Here is a 6,093-nt window from a genome sequence, read left to right as displayed (position 1 = left end):
AGGAAGGAAAGGAAGGAAAGGAAGGAAAGGAAGGAAAGGAAGGAAAGGAAGGAAAGGAAGGAAAGGAAGGAAAGGAAGGAAAGGAAGGAAGGAAGGAAGGAAGGAAAGAAAGGAAAGGAAAGGAAAGGAAGGAAAGGAAGGAAAGGAAGGAAAGAAAGTTAATTTCGGATGAACACAAAAAAGAACAGCGAAATATCTTGCAGTTTTCTTGGTTAACATCACGCAATGTGCTGTTATTTTGTGGAAAATACATCTATTGATCTCAGGACAATTTTCTGGTCATTGAAGAAATACGTTAGTGGCTGTACCAATAGTGCATTATATCGAAAGAACTCTGTAGCTCTGTTTAATTTGAATAAACATAAAGAAAGATCAGTGAAAAACGTTGTTGGTATCTTAGTTAACGTCTCCCAATGTGCAAACTCTGCTATTTTGTTCGCGTTTTTCATCTAAAGGAAAAAAAATTTATGGTTCTCAGTCAATGTTCTCGTTTTTGAAGAGGTGCCTCGGTGCAGGGATAAAAGTTCAAATTACTAGAAGAAAGTGTGCTTAAGGACTGTTGGAAGGAATAGTGACACATTTGGAAAAATTATTAAAGGAGTTTAAAAGTCTGCACTGCCAATAGTGTGTTATATCGCAACAACTCTGTGGCAAAGAGTTCTTTAAAAATGTCCCATGAAAAAGTCTAAAAAAAAGCTTTCGCAAATTTAGATCGTGGATGTATTAAAACGAAACAGAAAGATACATTTTCTGGCAACAATCGTTTGGGAGTAAACATGTTTCTTTTAGATCTGTATTAATTATTGATCCTCTTTATGTAACAAAAATTCTTGTTGATGTTTTACATTGTATGGTAAAATATTCTCAAATTTAAACTTGTCACTCAACTGAGTTTTCTCAGCTCAATTAAATCATTTCTTTCCTCCCACTAAAACAGTGAAAATCACTGTAAACATTATTAAAATGATTAACTTAGATATCAAGACGCTCAAACTCCCCAAATGCACAATCCAAATACTAGATAAAACTTATTTTAAATAATTACTCTCAAAAAAGAAAAAAAATGGAAAATTCTGTATGATATAAAAATCAAGATAGAAAACAACTCAAATGTTACAAATAAGAAAAATGTATTCTAGTTTATAATAATTTTGAGTGGAAATTGTTGCGTTTTTTTTGATGTTTTTCTATTTGATGAGTTTTCAGCGTGTTGTTTCTATCATTGTTTATTTGTTTAAGATGTTTTTCTTGATTTGAATTTTTTATTTTCTTGTTGTTTCTTTGCTTATATTTTTTGTAGTAGTAATACATCATCGCATTTAATTGACTTTTAATGTGAAATAAACAAACTCTTCATTTTATGACGGAATATTTTACAATACACTTAACTGAAATGAAATGAAATAAAACGAAAAGAAACACTGTGTGTTGTACAGTGTTTTTTTTTATTTTTTTGTTCTTTTTCTGTGATATAATTTAAATATTTACTTAATGATAATCAGGGGTTTGTGGGATCATCATTATGAAGATGATGTTAATGATGATGAAGTTGTTATAATTTTCACAAGTTGTCAAGATTTCAAACATTTAGACAAAAAGGTGAGATGATGGATTTTATCTTTAAATATTTTGATAATTTGTTTGAAATGTAGTGTCGTTTTTTTGAAAATGTTTTTTTAACACAATGTTGTTTTGTTTAAATTGTAAAAACTTCGGTGTTGTACGGTAAAATTGTTATGACATACAATGCTACAACGATACGACATCGATTGTGAATTGGACAATTATTATATATGGCTCCAAGTAAGTCTTCCTAGATATAAAATAAATTTATGTTCCTTCTTGACATTAAATGAAAAGCTCTTTTATACTAACTTACTCTTTGTTTAGTAGTTATCGCCTCAATTAAGTTTAACCTTGCCTTTTAATGATAATGTCTATATTTAAAAGAGTTGCTGGTTATTATATGATTGAGGTTTCCCAAACAACTAAAAAGCAGAATTTCATTATTTTCATTAGTCTTATTTTCATGTAATAAATTCCAACAGTAGCCATAAATAGGGAGGAATTTATTTCACTTAATAAGTGTAGTAAATTGAAATACTTCAAAAAAAAAGAAAAAAACAATGAAAATTTTTGAAAAAAAACCAAATTGTTTGTTTCTTTTCATCTTTGGAAAAATTATGCAAGGAAAACGTTTGTTCACACTATCAATTGCTCATAAAAGTTTTTATGAGGCCCACGACCACAAGCAAGTTGTAAAATGCAAACTGCTTCGCTTTGCGGCTCTGGTCTAACAAAAGAAAAAACATGTGTAGACGATCTCTGTAACAGCAGATACTTGGCTGAAAATCTGCAGTTTTTTTTTAATGAACTTTAACTTACAAAACAAGAAAAAAAATTTTGAAAACATCGAAAAATACATAAAATGATGAATAGAAAATGCTTCATGGTTTGTAAATTTGTTGCTTTTTTTGGGCAGAATTTTATGAATTTGTTTGCTGGTGTTTTGTGGAAAAACAAGTGGATACTAGAGGTGAAAATGTTATTAGAAATTAAGGAATATAAAAACAGAAATTTATTTTTGATCATTGAAAAACAAGCAAAATCCAATTGCAATATTGTTGTTAAATTGCTATTTAAATACACTTTAAATAAATGTCTACTATTGCAATTTATTGCAGACTTCTAACAAGAGCGATTTCTTAGTGATTTTTTTTTTTTAAAATGCATTTTTAAAGTTTTTTTGTGAAAAAACCTCTAAAGGAGATTTTTATTCGTTTTAAAGCTACAAACAATTTGAAGAGTATGCGATTTTTGTTATTTAACAAGATTTTTAAAAGAAAAAAGCTTTTGTATTTCGTAAAAATCCGGTATTTTAAAAATAAAAAGCTTTTATGTTGTAGTTGAACTTATCTTCTGATAAATACATTTTTAAAGTTTTGTTTGTGAAAAAGCTTTTCGGAAGATTTTTATTCGTTTTTAGGCGACAAAACGTAAACAATTTGAAGGAGTAAAGCTTTTGTATTTCTTAAAAATTCGAGATTTTACCGTAAACATTTATTTTATTGGAGATTTTCTGATATGTTTACGATCATTTGTAGTGACTTCTAACAAAAACGATTTCTTACTTGAAAAGCTTTTATGTTGTTCTTAAATTTTTCTACTTAAAAGGAATTTTTAAGATTTTAATGTGAAAAAAACTTTTAGGATGTTTTCATTATTTTTAAAGAGACAAAATGTAAATAATTTCAAGTTTTAGAAAAAAAGCATTTTAAGAGAAAAAAGCTTTGGTATTTCGAAAAAACGCTTTTTTAAAATATGATATCATGTTTTACAAGAAACAATTTTCAGTGAAAAAGCTTTTCAAAGAAATTTTTTTTGAGGATTTAAGATAAAAGCTTTTTTAAAGCTGAAACCTAAATATTAAAGGGCAAAAAATATATGTTTAAAAAATTCCGAATAGCTTTTAAGCTTGTTTACTAAAAAGCTTTTGTGAAAAATCTGCGAAAATACAAAAAACTGTTTTTATGGAAATTCTAATTGGCGAAAACAATTTTTGATGAAAAGCTTAACTGAAATGTTAAAATAATTTTAGATTTTAAAAACAAAAATGTGTTTCACTTATAAAAAAACTTTAAAAAATTTTAAAATTTTTTTCATTCAAAAACATGTTTATTAAGAAAAACGTTATTTTTCTTGCGAAAAAGTTATTTTTTAAGAAAAAAATCGTTTTAGTGACAAAAGCTTTCTTAAGAAGCTTGATTTAAAATAATAAGTCAGTTTTAAAGACAATATACCTTTTAATAAAAGAAAAAGCTTTTCGCTTTAAAAATAATAAAACGTTTTTTTTGTGAAAAAATATGATACAAAAAAGCTTTTTGAGTAAAACAATTTGTTAAAACCCTTAAAACCACTGTAGACTTTGTAACCTAAAAAATGTGAAGCTAGATTTAAAATATAAAAGAAAAAGCTTTTTGTTTGGAAAATAATTTGCTGATGAAAAACTTTTTTGAGAAAAATCCTTAAAATTACTGTAGACTTTATAACCTAAAAACTTTTTGTACGGTTGGAAAATTAGAAAAAAACACACATCAATATATTGTTTATCAGTGTAAATTCTTCTATTTTTTTAACAAAAGCTATTTTTACCTCAAATTATTTTTCTCAGTATAATTTTTCCTGTTTGTTTACAATCTGTTTCCCATGAAATTTTTATATCACTTTTGAAAAAATATATATAAAGAACCATAATAATAAATGAAGAAAAACCTGGCAATAACAATTTAATAGTAATTAAAATCAATAATTTTCTCTTAAAAGTATTAAGAGGCTTCCACAAATAACTCCCCGGCTAAACGCCTCAAATGCCCGCCAGCAGCAGGAAAAAAAACAAACCTATTAAAAGCTAAAGATTTTAAAATAATCGAATTTTCTAAGCATTTTTCGCAATTTAGTATTCACAATCATAATTTAATGAATCATTATTCTCATGAAAAATAAAGACATAAAAAAATTTATTAATAAATTTTTAAAGCGTAAATTAATTTCAACAAACAATTTTAAATAGTAAATAAAACACGGGAAGAGAAAAAAAATAATTAATGGAAAGCAGCAGCAAATAATATTCAATCTAAAAGCAACCAAAAAAAATATGACTTCTTAACAAATTTTAATGATTTTTCTAGAGGCAATTGTTGTATACCGGGGAGTATGTAGCTCAAATTTTAATGATTTAATTTCACAACCTTGTTGCTGTGCTTTTTATTTTATTTTGTTTTGTTTTTATTATTTCTCTAATAAAATTGATTTATATTTTATTGAATTCTTTTAATACCTTTCAGCAGCATATTAAGTCAGTACAATACCAAAAAAAAAGCAATTGTATGAAAAAAGTTTCCCACAATTGGCCAGCAAACGACCACCCGACCAACAAAACCAGCCACAAACCGACCACCGATCACATGACCTATCTTAATACTATATTGGCAAACATCTCCAAAGCAACCTCTGCTCCACTACTTCACTCCGCCAACTATTGAAGCTACCAACGAAACAACTCATCAGCTCAGTTGTGGCTGTCTTCACCGTAAGCGACCTCCCATTGTTTTATTAAACAATTAAAACAACTAATACCTGCCGTGTTTTTTATTTTAGTTTTTTTTCGCTTTTTTATTTCATTTTTATTTTTGAATGTTTTGTGCTCTACATATTCGCTTGATTTACAACCCTTTCCAATCACTGACACATGAACCCATCCATCCGTATACCAAAGCAAACGCACATTAAACTAAAAAAAAACGCTACAAAAAAGCTACTTCAATTTATAAGCTTTTTGTTCGTTTTGTTGTTTGTCAGTGTTGACAGCTGGACTTGAAAGAATCTATTCACTAGTTTTTCTCCCCTCTTAAGTTTAAGAACTAAGCAGAGAGGAGAAAAAAAAAACTATTTGTAAGATTTATAACCCGGTTATAAAATGTTTGTTTGAGGTTTCTTTTTGCGGCCACATCATCATCTTCTGGTTTTATGATGTTGTTGAAATAGTTTTTCATAATTTAAATTATTTATGTCATAATTAAATGTTATTTTCTGCGTTTTTCCGTTTTGTTTATATTTCAATAAAAATTATTTATATTTTCTTCTTTTTAGTTAGTTAATTATAATTTCAAATTTCCGTTAATAAACAATTAATATAATGACCAGAAAATTATCATTATTAACACTGAAATTAATTTGAGAATTATTTGAATAAATTTAGAATGGTATTGAAATATTTAATATAAAATTACTAAACAAAAAAAATCAAAGAACTGAACTAGTAGTAAACTGAACTAGAACTGAACTAGAATTGAACTAGAACTGAACTAGAACTGAACTAGAACTGAACTAGAACTGAACTAGAATTGAACTAGAATTGAACTAGAATTGAACTAGAATTGAACTAGAGCTGAACTGGAACTGAACTAGAATTGTACTAGAACTAATACTGAACTGAACTAGAACTGATCTAGAACTGAACTAGAACTGAACTAGAACTGAACTAGAACTGAACTAGAACTGAACTAGAACTGAACTAGAACTGAACTAGAACTG

At 27.4% G+C, this 6,093-nt stretch overlaps 1 protein-coding gene across 2 annotated transcripts in view; it reads left to right on the top strand.

Annotated features, from left to right (window-relative positions):
* LOC111677056 (protein Wnt-6) overlaps nt 1-6,093 on the top strand; it is a 39,465-nt gene that overhangs the window by 2,013 nt on the left and 31,359 nt on the right. The window lies entirely within an intron of this gene.

This window comes from Lucilia cuprina, chromosome 2 (genome assembly GCF_022045245.1).
Source record: "Lucilia cuprina isolate Lc7/37 chromosome 2, ASM2204524v1, whole genome shotgun sequence".
NCBI lineage: Eukaryota > Metazoa > Arthropoda > Insecta > Diptera > Calliphoridae > Lucilia > Lucilia cuprina.
Note: the sequence above shows the minus strand (reverse complement) of the source record. Positions and strands in the feature narration are given on the sequence as shown.